This window comes from Mustela lutreola, chromosome X (assembly GCF_030435805.1).
Source record: "Mustela lutreola isolate mMusLut2 chromosome X, mMusLut2.pri, whole genome shotgun sequence".
In the NCBI taxonomy this organism is placed as follows: Eukaryota; Metazoa; Chordata; class Mammalia; order Carnivora; family Mustelidae; genus Mustela; species Mustela lutreola.
In genome coordinates, this window is record NC_081308.1 from 34,718,787 (window position 1) to 34,734,026 (window position 15,240).

Below are 15,240 nucleotides of genomic sequence, written 5' to 3' on the forward strand. Positions count from 1 at the left end.
GGTCCTTACTAGTGAGGCATAACATTCTTCGAAATGTCGCTGAGCTGGTTATGTTTTCTCTTTGGTGAATTATCTGCTCATGCTCTTTGCCCTTTGAATTACTAGCGACTGAGTGCTTTCTAAAAAATATTTTATTTATTTGAGAGAAAGAGAGCATGAGCAGGGGGAGGGGCACAGGAAGAGGGAGAAGCAGACTCCCCGCTGAGTGCAGAGTGCCATGACTTGAACTGAAGGCACACGCTTAACCAACTGAGCCACTCAGGTACCCCTGAGTGTTTTTCTTTTCTCCCCATTTCTGATCTCTACATAAGAAAGAACTTTGCTGCAAGTGTTTTATTAATATTTTGTGCATATTTATATATGTCTTCTATAGAAACAAATATTTTTAACTGTGAAGTTAGGCTGGTGCGTCTTTTTCTTTTCTGGTCTGTTCTATCATTTTAACACAGAGAAGGTTCTCCTTCCCCCAGAGGCTTGCTAAATATATATTCTATTTCTGTCTGCTTTTTCTATTAGATGAAAAAAAAAAAAAAAAAAAAAAACATAGGTCTCTCTTTTAGCCATGTGGCATTCTTTGGGGTACATGGTGAAAGTGAATGATGGCCAACTCTAAGGAAGACCACAAGCCCTAATTTGAACAAGGAAATTCATGGATAATCCACCACCACCACACCACACAGAAACCAACTAATCTTTTCAAATTATTCATCCGCTAAATCCTTCCAAAGAACTGATAGATTATGTCATAAAATTGACTGGGAAAAGTTTATTTCCCTTGTCCAGCCTCTGGTTGAAGGGCTGATAAACTGTGAAATGACTCAAAGGAGAGCAGACCAAGGGCCTAGGTAGCCCATAAACCGGTCAATAAACCCTCCTCTCCCCAATGACTGACAGGTGTGTACAGAGCTCCCAGCACCAAGTCAGGCACTCACGGAGGGGGCAGGAGCCGGCAGAGATGAGTTTTCATTCTGCGCCTTCCCGGCTGCTCAGCGCGGTTTGCTACCGTTGGCCCCTGTACGGATCCTCCACTGACTTCCCTTACAGCATCTCCTGCTCCCCGACCTCTCTGACCATTCTGCCCCTCCTCTGGGGGCCTCCCCTTTCATGGCCAACTCCTTTAATGGTTCTTTTTCCTGGAATAGGTCTTCAACCTTCTTCATCTCTCTCTCCGTCCACTTGCCTTGGATGAAGCCCTGTGCTCACACGGCTTCGGGTACCATCTACATGCTAATGATGGCAAAACCCACGTCTCCTCCGAAGCCATCCATCCAGCTGCCCACAGGACGCCTCCGTCCGGAGGTCCCCACCTACACTTCAGATCCTTGGGAACCCCAAATGAGAGCTCACCATCCTGCCCTATCACCACCCCCCAAATAACTACCTTTCATGTTCTTCTGTCTCTTGGACACATTGGCTCCGCCAAGGGCTTCATTTTCCATCTGGAAAGTCAAAACCTGGGAGCCAGACACTCCTGGCTTTCCCACACTGTCCAGCGTACCCCTTCAAAGCTCTGAAACCGCTCTCTGCCTGTCTTATGCATGTGCTCCCTCCTTGGTTCCCGTGCTCACATGGCCCAGTGCAGCCGACTTCAGGCCGGCCTCCTCTTCCCACCTTCAGGGATCCGTCAGGGACTTGCCCTGGCCAGACACTCCAGGCCTTCTGTGATCGGGCTCCTGTCTTCTTCCCCCTTCTTCCTCCCTTTTCCTCTCTTGCTTACACCCGACGCGGTAGCCAGGGCCCGGGGCTCCTCCAGCTGCACCACCGTTCTGCACGTGTTGTTCTTACAGCCTGCGATGCCGTCCCTGACCCCCGGGGTCCTCATTCCCAAGCCTTTGGCTGTGCTCGCGTCTCCACGGCGAGCCCACGCCTGGACATCACGTGTGTACCACGAAGGTCGAGATGAAACGCAGATGCCACCCGCCTGCCACCACCTCAGCCCCTTGGAGCTCATCTTCGGGAAAAGCCCCATGACCGGCTGCCGGTCTCAGTAGAGCTCAGAAGTCGGTATAAAGGCCTCTTTGGCTTTTTCAGGCTCATTGCCGGGGCTGCCTATTTGTGAGAAAGCCAAGATGAAAAGTACATTTGATTCCCGTTTTGTTTGTTTGTTTGGGTTTTTTTTTTTTTTTTTTTTTTTTTTCTTTAAAGAAACCTCACGTGTGTTTCATTCTTCACACTTGGATGCTCTTTAGTATTCTTTGCAAGATTCTTTCTCCGGGGTGGTTTCAGCCGAGCTGTGTGGCTCTCACATGAGCTGCGGGGCCAGACCCACATTTGCATACATAATCAGAACTGCCTGTCTGCCCCGGTCTCCCCAGCAGGCAGCTGGCCCGGGAGAAAGCTTGGGCTGCCCGCGTAGATGTGGGCAGCACCTTCCCAGCGAGGAGGGTACCCGACTACTCAGAACACAGGCACAGTTCCTGAATACCGCTGGGGTCCCCATGCGGCCGGAGAGGGCCGGCGGCTCCCGACCCCTTGTTCGCTCATTCCTGGGGCATTTATGGGGCGCCTACCATGCGCAGAGCCCCGTGTGGCTGTTCAGGCCCCTGTCTCAGGTTGGGTTCCCCCAGAAGCCGACCTTAAGGCAAAGTCTAAGGGATGCAGATGGTTTATTCAGGAGAACACCTAGGAGGCACCACTGAGGGAGTGAGAAAAGGGAGACGGGAGGGGAAGCACGGCCTAGGACAGGTGCTTTAACAAGCATGTTACTGCTGTGGGCAATGGGGCACTGTCTCCCTGGGGACTTTCTGAGGCATCGTGTGGAACGTGCTGAGAATCCTTACTCCAGAGGCCAGGAAGCCTAGGGCCTCAATCCAAGCTGTCAGCATCCTTTGAAGCTGCCCAGCCATGCTGCAGGGAACTTGGGGGGTCAGGGCGATGTAGGACGGACATCACCAGGGTCTGCTACCGATGGAGGCATGAATTCCACATGGCACCTGTCCACCCTGTGGGAAAAAGACAGAAAGGCCAACAATTTGCCTGCGGGCTGCCTGGACAAGCCATGACTCAGAGATCTACATGTGCCCCACGTGGGAACGTGGAATCCGCCAAGGTGGAAACTGAGGGACATCTTCCAGGGGCATGTGATTATGTGGCTGGAGACTTGAAGGCAGCATGTCACTCAGGTCCAGAAAAAGGAGAAGTGCCCTGCAGGGAGCACGGACAGCAAGCTCTGAGCACACAGGGCATGTGGCGCCTAGCACAGGCTCTGCCCAGGGCCCCAAGCCTTGGCTGTTTTGCATGGAGCAGTAGGCATGGCCAGAGTGGAGGCGGTGCCACATTGTAAAGGAACTTGACTGTGGAGGGGGAGGGGAGGGATTTGCACTGCAGACCCATCCGTGTTTTCGTAGTGACGGAGTCAGAGCCTTAGAAAGCTCACTCTGAGCAAAGCTTGGAGGGTGGGTTGGATGGTGACAGGTGACATTGGAGCCCAAGAATCGTGGTGAGGAGGCGCTGGACAGGAGCGGGAGCATTTAGGGAGGCAGGCAGGGCCAGGCTCACCCTGGCAGGAAGGGCGAGGGAGCCCAGAGAACCCATTCTCCCACCTCTCGGCCTGCCCACCTTCTTCCCTCCTGCTGGTGAGGCCCACTGGTTAAATCCAACCAGAAGTTGGGTGGCAAGGCTTCCCTGGGGACGCAGCCCCCAGAGGTCAGCCTGTCAGGGCTCAGGGCAGAGTGGAGGAGCCCAAAGGGCGGGTCTGGAGGGGCAAACAGAATAGCTTGGCCCACGAGGTCACTGTGATGGACCCGGCTGGGGACACGGGCAGGTGAGGTCAGTGCTGAGACCGTGAAGTGTGAGGGAGTGTGAGGGAGCCGGGACACTTTGCAGCAGGAGGTTGAGTCATTGCAGGACACCGGGCTACAGTTCCGGCCACAAAAGGACCAATTCTTGGCTGCTGATCCCTTTCTGGGGACCACACACTGCTGAGAGGAGCAAGGCTTTGACTAATCTGGACCCTTCTCTTCAGGGTCAAATGTCCTATTGATGGAGAGTGAGGATGAAGCCTGGGAGAATCTTCCAGACAACCCACCAGATTCCTGGGACAGCCACAGGGCAGCAGGGGACAGGGACAGGCTCTGGAGCCTAGAAGTCCAAGATCAAGGCATAGGAGAACTGTGCTTCTCCTGAAGACACAAGGGAATGATCTGTTCCAGGCTTCTCTACTGACCTCTGATGGTTCCTTGGCTATGGCAGCATAATTCTCAGTCTCATGTGGTGTTCTCCCCACATGTGTCCTTCACAATGTCCAAATTCTCTTTTTTTAGTGGATTGAGACCGGCATCCATGACCTCACCTTAATTCATGCATCTGGGAAGACCCTATTTCCAAATAAGTTCCCGTAACCAGGTTACTACTGGTTAGGACATAACTTTGGGGTGGGGTGCAGGAGACACAGCTCAGTTGGCAATACCCCTCAACATTCACATGGAGTTGGCATGACCCAAAGGCTCAAGCAGTATAAGGTCCAAGGAATCTTGGGGATACTGAGAGCATTAGCTTAGCAGTCCTCGCTAGGGCCGTGGACTGGAGGGCTGAGATGGGGCCACAGGGAGAGGAATCCTTCCTGGAGTGCTCCCAGACAATTTCTTTAAGGAGACACGCACAAAATATAGGCAAAGCAATCCACAATTGGATTTCAAATATCCGGAAACTACAGAAGTCACACAGTAGTGTTTATTGGGTGCTTGACATGCCGATGTCTAGGCTTGGATTCCCACCCAGGCAGACCCTGAAACAAGGATTTCAGAGCAATTGTTGTTTTGGGAAGTGACCCAGGAGGCCCCAGTGAGGGGCAGAGGAATGAGAGAGGGAAAAGGAAAGTCGGGAGAGGGCGAGCGAATCAGGGTGTTCCCGCAGGGGACACGAGGTGCTTGGGGCCTCTGGAGGCCTCAGACAGACCGTGTGGACCATGCCTGGGTGTGGAAAGTTGGGGTTTTATGCATTTCCATCTCTCCCTGGTGGAGGGGGTCCTCCATGGCCAAAGAACACCCTCTGGCAGGAAGATGCGGGAAGCCATAGGCGGAGGGGGAGCTGGAGGCAGTCAGCCTCAGGGTGAGCCCCAGGCACGCAGGTGAAACACGACCCCCCCCAGCGCAGCAACCACCCCCCCCCACCCCCCCCCCCACCCCCCGGCTTCTGCTGGCCCCAGGTGTGGCCCTTGAACCTCAGCACAGAAATGCAAAGTAGGTATCACCACCCTCACTTTGCAGATGAAGAAACTAAGGCCCAGGGGATTTACAAGCATTCTCACATTCACAGGTTGCTGAGTGGTTTCTCCAGGATGGGAACCCATTCCTATAGGATTTTTCAGCCAGCCCTCTCAACCACGATCTTCACTACTGCTCCACTCTTCTGGGTTTTGTGTTATGTTTCTCTAAAAGGATGGGACTTGTTTTTCTGAGCTGGGCTGGGAACTAATGCTGACACAAAGTAGAGACTCACTACACCCCCCTCCCCCTCCCCCCCCTCCCCGACTCCCGCCAGCAAACAACCCACACCCAACATGGCCAGTCTTTCCACCATGAGCTTGATTCTTTTGCGATTTCTGCAGACCATACCCAGAGCTTTGTTTCTGAGACGTGCTGGAGGGAGGGAAGAGGCCCTGTCCAGACCCCTGCCAAGGCTTGTCAGGACCCTTGGCGGGCTATGAGGACCCAGGCCTGCGGCCGCCGCACCACAATCCCCAGTGACACCTGAGTGCTCCCCCACTTCGGTGGGCTCTCCCTTTTCCAAGTTCGTGGGCTGCCTGCTCCTTCCCAGCTGTTCGCCACCGCCGAGGGGCCTGCTGAAGTTTCTCACCACCTACCGCTGCGATGACATTCTCCCCTGGTTGGCGGGGAGTGACAGTGATAGATTAAAGGCGCCAATTAAATTAGATCCTATTTTAAAGAGCTTGAGCTGGATTTACTTTTAATTATAGTTCTGTGCTCGCTGATGAGGTATTGTCGAGGACTTAACAATTGGTTGATTGTGCGTCCGAGTGTTCAGAGCACAGTTTCTGGGGAAAGACCAGGGAGGGCTTTCCTCTTAAGCAGCTCCTTGGGATAACACAGAGGAGGGAAGAAGAGGGCAGGGAGGGAGGGTGGGGGGCCCGGTCTCTCTTGTCCTCGTTTTCTGCTTTCTACGTCCCCCGTTACCTGGAGATCGAACGAGCCCAGCACAGGGTAGAGAAGCGGGCCAGAGGCCGTGGAGTCACGTGGGTTTGGGGTGCCCCTCCCCGCTTCCTGCCTCTGCCCCTCTTGACTGCATGTGTCACCCAGGATGAGGCAAGTAACCTGCCCTGTCTGTTTCCTTTCGGTGACTCATTGATTCATTAATTCACCTCAACAAGAATTTATTGAGCTTCTAGAATGTGCTGGCACTTCTTCTAAGTGTTGGTAAAGGGGCAGTGAACAAAATAGGCAAGATTCTCCGTCCAGGGGAGCACACAGTCTGGTGGTGGGAGTGAAGGGAGCAGCTGCAAATGTGCACAGGACACAATGTCAGGGAGCGATGCATGCGGAGAGGAAAATCCAGCAGGGTTGAGGTGTCACAAGAAGACCCCATTTTAGACAGCGGCCAGAGAAGGTCCCTCCGAGGGTGATGTTTGAGCAAGCAAGGGGTTGGGCCATGTGGGTATCTGGAGGCACAACAGTGCAGACCAAGCAGTGCAGACCAAGGGAAGAGTGAAGGCAAAGACCCTCTCCCTGGTCAGGTGTCATCCCTGTCGCCCTGTAGACCCTCCGCCATGCCATCAGCTAAGTCCTGTCCATGTGGCCACTTCTCTGTGCCCTGAGAGAGGTGGGCTCTGAAGTCTTTGTGATCACCCTACTGGGGCGCCAGCCGTTGGAGATGCTGATCTGTAGACATGTCTGGCTCAGGGAAGGAGTGCAGTCCCTGCGCACTGATTAAATGACACATCCCAACAGTCCCCTTGGAGGACACCACTTGGGGGGCGCAACTGTTTGTCATAATGAGAAAGAAAAGAAAGTTCAGAGTAGAAGTCCAGAAGCCAGGTTTACACCTGCGCAGTCCTACCTGAAAAGGGCCTTGAGCCATTAGGCCAGTCGCCTAGGTTTTTCCTTCCTGCTTTGCCGGCCGCGTACAAATCAAGTGAGTTCAGGCAAATCTCTTGCCCCCCAGAGCTTCATTTTTATTGTCCGTAAAATATAAAATGAGTCTATTTTGTGGTATACAGGGTACCTTGTAGCTATAGATGGGGGCAGGACTTTGAGAATCAGAATCACGAAGGGGAGGGGGAGAAGGGTCTAGAAGAGGTCAAAGAAGACCCCCCCCCCAGCCAGGTGTTCTGAAATCTTTGTCATGTGCTTAGAAGTGGCAGCCCCATCAGTGGCTGGGTATCAGAGAAGTTCTTCCCTGGCTCAGTTTGGGTCCCCGGATGCAGAACTGAGACAGGGATTCAAGGGCGAGCACCTTATTTGGGAGATGAGCCCCAGAAACACCAGGACGGAGAGTGGGGTAGAGACACAGGCTGTCAGCAAGCCAGGGCCATTGTGGAGACGCTGAGATCACGTGCCTCAGAGTCCTCCCGCCTGAGGGCGGGGAGCCGGGACATTTTTACGGCGAGTCCTGTTGGTCAGAGGTGGACGGTTGCTCTGGGACATCAGGAGGGGTATGACATCTCTAGGGCTTCTGGCCCTCGACAGCCGCAGTGGGCAAGGAACACTTCTGGGCTTGAGGGATCCCCGAGGTAAAAGAATGACGGACCTGGCCGTGGAAAATTGAGTGGGGTTCACTAAAGTGAATATGGGTAAGATGTTAGCCGGACTCTGACAGCCCCCTAAAAGAGGCGGCCCCTCATTGCTGGCTGGAGGCCCTGAGCTCGGGCCAGCCCTCAGCAGCAGGGGACAGGTCTGCACCCTGGCCCCAAGTTCACCCTTGTGTGTGCGAGCTTCTAGCCTTTGGGAAGTCGAAGGGACAGAATCCAGAAAGAGAAGACCAGCGGAGAGAGACGGAGCTTCACACCCCCAGGAAGATTGGTATGCCATCCAAACACCACGCGCTCAGCCCCTCGGAGAGTGGGCGACCAGCCAGCGAGTGGAAGCCTCTCGGGGTCATGCCCCCTGAAGGGGCTGCTGTTCCCTGACTGGCAAGAGAGTTACCATGGCAACCAACAAGAACCCACCCAAGGATCCTCCGGTGAGGAAGGCACTGAGTGAAGACCCAAGATTCCGGGGAGCGCGCGCGTCTCTACAGCCGGTGGCCAGAGCCAGAGAGAGTTGGTTTTCCTTACTCTTGGCGTTTTAGCTGTGACCCGTATTGCACCCATACACAACCCTCCCTAAGCTGGTTGGGGCCCAGGAAAACACCTGTCACAATGTTGTGCCGACTTACCGTGTAAGCAGGAACACGTGGGTGTCTCTGTTTTCCCCGGCACAAAGTGATTCAGATGGTACCAGTTCCTTGGCCTCCACCGTGGGAGGCGGCAAGAGCTGATACAAGGGCGTCTGGGAGGCATTTGGAGCATCTTGAAAGAGAGAGGTTGTCAAGAATTCCTGCTATGAAATGGCAGAGTTCTCCTTCTCTTTTTTAATTTGAACCCTCATGCGCTTTCACATTGCATTTAAGATATTCCAAACCAGCAGCTGTTCTGAGACCACAAGCCATCCAGAGCCGCTGACCGCAAAGTTAAGGCAAAAAAAAAAAAAAAAAAAGAAAGAAAGAAAGAAATCTGAATTAAAAAGAGATGCTCCTGACTTGTGGCCAGATTTCAGTTTGGCTCTTAAAAGCTTCCTCTCTGCGCCAGCTTCCTGCGCTGACCCCCAGGCTCACTCGGCTGTGAATTCCTTGCCATTACATATTGAAAACAGGAAATGAAGGGGCCTTTGGGTGGGGGGGATGGGAGAACTTGAAACAACTTCAGAGAACAAGCTGATGAAGTCATAGATCTTATCTCCCTGCCTTTTCCATGTCAGGTTTCTTTAAAGATAAGGTTAGTGAATCAGAATGTTCTGCCTTTTTTTTTTTTTTTTCCAAGATGGAAGCAGGGGAGGATTTCTTTAATCCCCCATTCCCTCCCCGTGTTTCTAAAGATAACCAGATGAGAGAAATACCTAGGTCATGAGCACGTGCCTGTAAAATGCTATTATAGGACAGTTTCCCCATCTTGGTCCCTGAGGGCTGGGGCGGAGGGTGCGGGGAGGGAGGAGGCTTGGGAGGGAGGGGGCAGCTAGCCATCCGGCCTGGGCCTGGTGTAGTTGTTGAGGATGAGGATTTCCTTGTCCCTATTGGTTCATTAAGGTAGGAGTTCAAGCCATAGGGGACGCTGTGGGCCTATGTCCCGTCTGTGCCGCAGAACCAAAGGAAGGTGACTTCGGGGGTCTGAAAGGGAGGGGAGAATGTCGTGTGTTTGGGTCCTGTCTGTGGGGACAGCCAGCAGGAATGCCAGCCCCGTGGGGATATTCCTAAGCGAGGGGTTCCCCAGGCTGTTCCCTGTGCTGACAGGGACAGCAGTGTTAAGGTGACAGTGGCTTGAAGTAGCCCAGGGGAACCTATGTGAGGTGGGGGGAAGGCAGGAAGGCAGCCCAGCTGACCACTCAGGGCTGAGAGGTGAGGCCGGCGTGATGAGCCGTGAGGGCAGATGTTGAGGGGGGCAGGGAAGGTGGGCGAGGCAGGGCTGGGGCAGCTCAGGGGGACTGGAGACCTTAGGGTGTAGTGACTAAGGACATAGGCTTTGGGACCAGTAGACTTCGGTTCCAGCCTCAGGCATGTGACCCCAGCCTCGGGTTTTGGTGGTGGGTTGTAGTTGTTTTTTTTTTTTTTTTCCCGCCCCTCCTTTTCTGGTAAAATTGGTCAATACTTATATCGTTACGGAGATTAAACATGTTAACTTTTTTAAACAGTGCTTGAGGCTGTGAACTGTGCAGGACGCTAGGAGGATGTATTTATGTAGTTCCAGCAAAATTGTGTCGAGGGAGGGGGGAGCCTGCCAGGTTAAAGGGAAAACACGCTAAGCTTATTTATGAAGCAGCTTCTATGGCCTCTTGGTGAACCTAGAGAACAATTTACATCTGGCAAAGCAAACCTGCGATGAGCAAGAGATTCTGGGTTTTGTGAGTGGTTTGGGGCAGCCCGCTGGGAAAGGAGGCCCCTTGACTCTCTTAAGCGGTAGACACCTGGCCTTGGACCTGCCCCACCCTGCCAAGGTTGATGGATGTGAGTCAGGCCCTACAGAGGCCAGGCTTTCCCCTTGAGACAGTTAGGGAGGAAGGACTTGCAGGAAATGAAGTAAAAGGAAGGGATCTGTGGGGTAGGAGGGACTGGGGAGGGATGGCAAGGATAATACAGCAGGGGTTAGGGCAGGGGCGGTTGTGCAGTCCACAACTTGCACAGCTATACATGGGAGCCCAGGAGTGGGGATGTGAGAAGAAACAGAACAAATTAGAAAAGGAAAAGGTGATGGGCAGGGCAGCAGAGTGGGACTCAGGGGAAGGCTGTTCCAGGCTTGATTTCACAGGCAGCCCAAGAGAACGGAAGGACTGTTGCTTTTGCAGTTCTTTCTCCCACTAAAAGGCTTAATGTAAATGAAAAAGCATAGGCTACAGGCCATGTGCTTGTCCCCCAAACAGAAAAAGAGCAGATGAATTAGAATCCCTGAGAGAGGGACTCAGCAGATGAGTTTATAGTCCTCCTCCCCCTCCTGCCCCCTACCGCCCCCTACTCCTCCCCTGGGAGCACCAACATGGAAGGAAGTTTCCTCCATGTACTCTCCCATCTCTGCTCATGGGCCCCATGTTCCCATCTCCCCCCATTCCCCAGGCCCTGGGGAGCGCGCTTCTGATTAGAGCAGAGCTCCCTATGTTCACAGACGGCCTTTAGCCTTTAAAACCTCCTTCTAGGGCCGCCTGGGTGGCTCAGTCGGTTGAGCGTCCAACTCTTGGTTTCGGCTCGCGTCATGATCTCATGGGTCGTGGGACTGTGCCCCGTGTCAGGCTTCTCGCTCAGCAGGGAGTCTCCTTGAAGATTCTCTCCCTCTGCCCCCCCTACTCGGGTATGCACTCAAGCACCTTTTCTCTGTCTCTTTGTCTCTCTGTGTCTCAAATAAGTCAATAAATAAATCTTTAAAAAGAAAAATCAAAAAATTAAAGCTCCTTCCAGTTAAGCAGAAGCTTCCAGGTGAGGCCTGTTGAGGAACTTTCTAAAGGCATCTTGGAGCAGCCTGGTGTTCCCACTGCACCGCTGTGGGCCAGGCTCTTCTGGGTGGGGGCAGGAGGGATTGGGAGACTTAACACCCAGCTCACGGGTTCAGGATGCCGCCACCACCCATGTCCAAGGGGAGCCGAGACGGCTTTTCAGCAGCAGGGGCAATGCGCTTCAACCATGTCAGTGGGTCTCATCCTTGGCTGCCCATGAGCGTCCCCAGGGGACCTCCACAAATTCTGTGCCCAGTTTCCATCCTGAACCCATGGAACTGCAGTCTCTAAGCATGGGGACCAGGCACCTGTCTTTCTTAAAAGCTCTTCCAGGTAATTGTAACAACAAAGGTCAAGAAATTGCTACTGTAAGAACTTCCGTGACTCCAAGCAAGTTGTTAACCCAGCAAAACAAGGGAATTGGATTTTGGAGTCTGCATGTCCTGTGAGTTCTGGGATTCTGCAACTCTGGGATAGAGAGGCAGCTGACACACCTGTAGACATAAACACATGAGTGCTTCGGCCCTACACACACACACACACACACACACACGCTCACACATTCACACCTTCTTCCTGCTCTGCCCTACAACTTTCATCTTGTCCCTCCCAATGTAAGAAATCCTTGATCTCAGCTACCCCCCCCTTCCTCCCCAAAAAGGCTGTCAGAAAATTCTAGAAACATTCTAGATAGAAGATCAAAGGTCAGAAGTTCTGAGTCAATAACAAAAGGGGGAGTTTGCTGCAGACGTGGGCTCCCAGCTTGGAAGTGCCTTGGATGTCCCCTCCCACCCCTCTGACTGGTCCTGAAGAAACTAGTCTCTAGAAGGTGAAGTTCGTTGTCTAAGGTCAGCTCAGGTAGTTGGTGGCAGAGTGAGGGCAGGCTCAGGACCCAAGTATGGTCTGAGGACTTTATGCATCAAGATGACCCAGACACTGGCTGAGAATTCATGTTCCTGGGCTCCACCCCAAATTTTCATGTGTCAGACTCTGTGTGTGTGAGGAGGGGAGGAATCTGATTTTAAATCTGCTCCCCTATAAGCCCAGAATGTTCCCACACTACCACCTTGATAGCAAAGAAACTGGCCTGGTACACTGGCAGCCAACTAACCCAGGGCCCACATGTGTCCCCTCCCTTTAATCCTGATACCTGGGGAAAATATCAGACTGGCCAGGCCATGCTCAAGGCTTGTCACTCTCTCCTAGAGAAGTGGGGGTGTGGGGTGGGGCGGCTCAGTGTCCAGGGGTAGGAAGGCCGTAATGGGAGGAACCAGACCCAACTGTGCCCCAAACCTGGTGCCTGACTGCACAGCCTAAGGTCTCCTGGCCATTACCGCAGGCTGCCCTCACCAGGAGCCTACACACCAGATGGACACCTGCACTGAGGGGCAGGAGGGGGGGCACCCCAGTCAACACGTGCAGTTCAGCCTGGCAAGGACGGCAAGGCCAAGTTCAGGGGTCCAGATGTGGCACAGGTAAAACTAGCTTGTCGTCCAAGGCAGGTGGGATGTCATTCCCTGTTTTGTGGCTCAGCAGATGTTAGATCTGCTGGGTTTTGACCCTGTCCGCAGTATAATCTGTCAGTGCAACTTTAAGCTCAAGGGCGCATACTGCAGAAGAGGATGGTGGTAATAATTGCGGGCGGCATGAACGGAGTGCCAATCGTGGGTCAAGCTCTGTGCCAGGGGCCTTATGGACGCTCCCACAATTGACCCGTCTGGGTGTGTCCCACAGAAACGGCCACATCCTAGTCCCTGGAATCTATGAGTGAGACCTCATCTGGCAGAAGGGACATTGGGGCTGTGATTGAGTTAAAGACCTTGTGATGGGGGTTATTAACCCGCACTGTCTGGGTGGGCCCAGCGCCATCCATCACAAGGGTAGAAGAGTCAGAGTCAGAGGAGGAGTGAGGACAGAGACAGAGATCAGAGGGGGCACAGGATGTCATGCTGCTGACTTTGAATATGGAGAAAGGGGCCACAAGCCAAGGAATGCCGGGGATCTCTAGAAGCTGGGAAAGCAAGGGATCAGATTCCCACCCACCCACACCCCTCCTCCAGGAGGAGAACAATATTGCCAAGACCATGATTTTAGGGGCGCCTGGATGGCTCAGTAGGTTAAAGCCTCTGCCTTTGGCTCGGGTCATGATCCCAGGGTCCTGGGATCGAACCCGCATTGGGCTCTCTGCTCAGCAGAGAGCCTGCTTCCATCTCTCTCTCTCTCTCTCTGCCTGCCTCGCTGCCTACTTGGGATCTCTTCCTGTCAAATAAATAAATAAAATCTTAAAAAAAAAAAAAAAAGACCTTGATTTTAACCCAGGGAGACCCTATTTGGAATTCTGACCCCCAGCACTGGAAGGGAAGAAGTTTGTGTTGCTTTGAATCACTGTTTGTGATACATTGTTAGAGCAACAGTAAGAAACGCATCCAGTCAGGACTCCCACTTCACAGGTGAGAAAATGGAGTCTCCACGATTACTCTCTCTGCCTCCCTGGTTCCCCGACTGTAACCTCCCACTTCTGCCCTTTGTCCAGTTGTCAACATTTCTACAGCCAACATGGTCTCCTTTGTTTTTGTACCTTCCACTCAGAGCTCGGTGCCTGACCACGGTGAGCCCCATGCTGACAGTGCTCGAACCCGTCAGTGAATAGCAGCAGGCGAGCCAACGGTCACCCCCATAGCCAGGCTGGTCAGGGTTTCGAGAATGGCTGGAGTGGGAGGCTAACTTTCTGTTGAAGAACCTGGACAGGAAGGGAAGGGGCAGTACAGGGAGATAAAGGGAGGTGGGGAGAAGGAGGGAGAGCAAGCGAAGGAGGAATTTAAAGGGGAGAAGGAAGGGGGGAGGGGGGGAAGAGCGGGGAGGGAGAGAGGTAGGGGAGGAGGGCATGAGGCAAGAGAAGGGAAAGAAAGAGGAGGAGGAGGGCAAATGAGAAGGGAGAAGAGGCTTGTTCTTAAGAGCCAGGAAGGGTCACTAGCTACACAGACAGCATCCAGTTCGTGCGTTTCCCTGGTGCTTTGCCTGAAGTCAAAGACTCCAGCTGAACCCTTGAAGTGTGCCGAATCTACCACCCAGGGAAACCTGTCTCCACCCAGAGCCAAGGAGACCTTGTCATCCAATAGAAAGGGGTCACAATCCAGATGAAGCCTTACCAAAACCAGGAGGGCTTGAAACCTAGCCTGAAATTGGGGCGTGTCAGCTGACAATGCATCCCCCCCCCTCCCCCGTGCACTCGGACCTGCTCGGCCAGACCACAAAAGGGTAGAAGCGCAACCTCCCTTCTCCGCCTTTCCTTCGCCCTCATGCTGCTGGCCTTCTTTGTCCACACTGGATTCTCAAGCTTCTCCCAGAGACCGGGGGCGGGACGGGGGGCAGCCTGTTCCCGTCTCCCAGAGGTGAACCTCTTTACTCACCTCCTGCCAGGAGCCTCCTTCCAGCCACGGATGGGTCAGGATGTGACTGGAGAATCCAGATGCAGAAGGGCAATTGCCCAGCGGATCGGTTGAAAACAAAGCTAGCTCTAGAACACAGTAGAAATTTCTTTCTTTCTCAAGGAACATCCATCCAGCAGGTGACAGGGGCCAGGACTCTGCTTCACAGTCACTGGGGGACTTGAACCAATGGGGAGCCCAGTCACCCTGAGACGAGAGGTTCTAATTCCGTTGGTTAAGGGTGAGACATGGACACAGAGTTGGGTGTTTTGTTTTGTTTTGTTTGATGTTCCCCTGGTGACTTTAATGGGAAGATAGAGCTGAGACACTCCTGTCTTCCCATATCACCCAGGGCACCAGCGGCCAACCCCCAATAGAGGAAATGGAAGAAACAAATCAAAGGGCCACGTAGGAAGTACTTACCGGCCAGGCCCAGAAGGGAGACACCTAACTTCTATCTCTCACTCATTGGCCAGAAGTCATCACAGGGCCACATTTCACCCCCAGAGGGCAGCTGCGACATGGAATGCAGCCGCGTGCCCAGGAACAAAGCAAAATGGGTTAGGCACCATCTCACTGGTCTCTGCCCATACCACGCTGTTGCTGACCTTGAAATCCGATCTCAGGCTTCAAGAAAACATCTCTGTTCTTTCTGTGTGCTTGCTTTGTGTGACAACAAGGAT

General features: G+C 53.3%; 1 long non-coding RNA gene across 2 annotated transcripts; it reads right to left on the reverse strand.

The window, feature by feature from the left end:
• Positions 1–2,589: 2,589 nt before the first annotated feature.
• Positions 2,590–14,958, reverse strand: LOC131821943 (uncharacterized). Of its 2 annotated transcripts, XR_009350024.1 has the most exons (3): positions 14,540–14,958; positions 8,332–8,464; positions 2,590–2,942 (listed from the first exon to the last, which is right to left on the reverse strand). It is a non-coding gene; the product is annotated as an uncharacterized LOC131821943 (long non-coding RNA). The 2 variants fall into 2 exon arrangements; XR_009350023.1 differs by lacking the exon at positions 14,540–14,958 and having other exon boundaries at positions 8,332–10,615.
• Positions 14,959–15,240: the final 282 nt, after the last annotated feature.